This window comes from Triticum aestivum, chromosome 7A, assembly GCF_018294505.1.
Source record: "Triticum aestivum cultivar Chinese Spring chromosome 7A, IWGSC CS RefSeq v2.1, whole genome shotgun sequence".
Taxonomy (NCBI): domain Eukaryota; kingdom Viridiplantae; phylum Streptophyta; class Magnoliopsida; order Poales; family Poaceae; genus Triticum; species Triticum aestivum.
The window spans coordinates 16060706-16063113 of record NC_057812.1 but is presented as its reverse complement, the minus strand read 5'-3'; positions in this window follow the sequence as shown (position 1 = coordinate 16063113).

Genomic DNA, 2408 nt, shown 5'->3' with positions numbered 1-2408 from the left:
CCCTTCGCACCTACTCCCTCCGTTCCATAATGTACTGCATATGTATTTTTTTGATAAGTCAAACCTCACAAATATTCACAAAGTTTGCGAAGAAAAACATTTTAAGTCTAGAATGCCAAACATATATCATCAGATTCATCATAAGATATAGTTTCATATTTTATATTTTTTGTATTGTAGATATAAATAGTTTTCTCTATAAATTTGGTCAAAGTTTGACTTTTGAAAAAATGAGTTAAATACACTGGAGGTCCTAAAAGTTTTGTCAGGTGTCACTTTAGTGCTAATTCTTCCAAAATGCACCTTTGGGTCCCAATTCTTTAGTGAGTGGTACACCCGAGGTCCTTGGTTCACGAGCGCTCATTGACCTGCATGTGTGGCGTGTTGACCCACACCACATCGACACAGGGCCCAACTGCACGGACAATGTTGAGGAGGTACAGTCCATGCCATCGAGCAGTTTCACCCGCGTGCGCACACACACAAAAGGAAAATCAGAAGAAAGAACTAAAAAATGAGGTAGGTTGTTAATGCAAGCCTACACAATAAGCAGAAGTACAACCCTATCAATGAGATTGTCAATGTATTTGAAGAATATGTAGGAGCAACATGTTGCACGACTATTTTTTCCTGTGCTCCACGCAAGTGGCAGTGGCGGCTATAGATCTAATCGCTTCCAGCTCCGTTGGCCAGCCCGTGGATTCTCTGCCCTTTCGCTTGCCGCCCCAGCGGTCGATGGCGGCAGGGGAATCCCGATGTCTTGGCTCCAGCTAGAAGTTTAAGTTGTTTTTCTCGCAGGGATGGCGTTTAGGCGGATGGCAGCGTCTCAACTTTGAGTTAGTCTTCTGGGCTCCGATTCTCCTTAAGTTCGTATATTAGAACGTATTCGATGGATCTCAGACATAGATTTCTGCCGTCTCCTCATGGTGATGAAGTAAACATTTCTCACCTGTGTTCGCGATGGCGACATATGGCGTCAAATGCTTCTGATCGATCATAACAACAGGAGGATTTTTGCACGCATCTCTTCAGACTCAGTGTCAAGCAAAACTTGCAGCCAATCATCTCCAGTATACCTGAACCTCTCCTCTGCGGGTAGACTCCATTCCTTCCTTAAGGAGAAACGTAGAGCTCTACTCTTTGTGCACGCAACTACGGCATGGTGTTCATCCTCCACTCCGTTGCCACAAATTTTGCAAGTGGCATCCAGCTCAAGGGTTCTCTTCCATTTGTTCTTCCTGTTGGCTAGGGTGTTTGTGGCAATTCTCCGACCAAAAATACGCACCTTCCCTGGCACCTTAGCTTTCCAGATTAAATCCTAGATACTACGATCATTCGGATCTCTAGATGAACTAGACGGGTTGTCTCTGCATTTTTGTTTTAGTTCCATAGCAAGCTTGTATGCGCTCTTGACCGAGAACAATCCATTCTTTTCATAGTGCCACGCTATGCAGTCCCTTACATCCGAGGCAGGAATGGCTAGTTTGCAGATCTCATCAGCATCAAAGTCGTGGAAAATCTGTCTTATTAGCATCTCATTCCACTCTTTTCTGTCTAGGAGCATTAGTTGGTTAACCCAACGAATTCTTGACCTTCGAATAAACGCTGCCGTCATGAGTCCCTCTTTCCTGGGAATCCATTGATCACGTTGAATTTGTATACTTGTTCCGTCCCCCACCCTCCAGATAAGGCCTTTTTTTTAGAAGTTCCGGCCCAAACTCAATCGCTCTCCACACCGGAGAAGCATCCGACGCAAAGACCGTATCGAGCAAGCTACCATTGGGGTAATCCTTGGCCTTCAAAACTCTCGCACATAGACTCTCAGGATTTTGGATCAATCTCCAAGCTTGTTTGGCCAAAAGCGCTTGATTAAAAAAGTGCATATCTCTAAAACCTATACCTCCTGCTCTTTTGGTCATAGTCAATCTATCCCATGACATCCAATCACTTTCCTCTGGCCCTCCTCTTCTCCCCACCAGAATTGTCTGATTAGCCGCTCATACTTATCACAAAATCCCTTTGATAGAATGAACACACTCATCGTGTACACAGGCAAGGCTTGTACTACAGATTTAACATGGACTTCTTTTGCCGAATAAGACATAAATTTTTCCGACCAAGCACTGCACCACTTCCCAAATCTGTCCATGATGGGTTGGAATTTGCCGTCCTTCATTCTCCCCTCCGGCGTGGGTAGCCCGAGGTATTTACTTTCAAAAGAGTCCGATTGTCCCCCTAGAATTTTCTTGGTTCCTGTAGACGGAATAGTTTGCAATACAATAGATGTTGTATTGATGGGGTGCTGGTGCACGTATATATAATACAGGGAAGGCCTCTACCTCAACTATACAAGACTAGGAGGTGGGCCACAACTCCAATACACGTGCAATACAAAATACATACTCAAC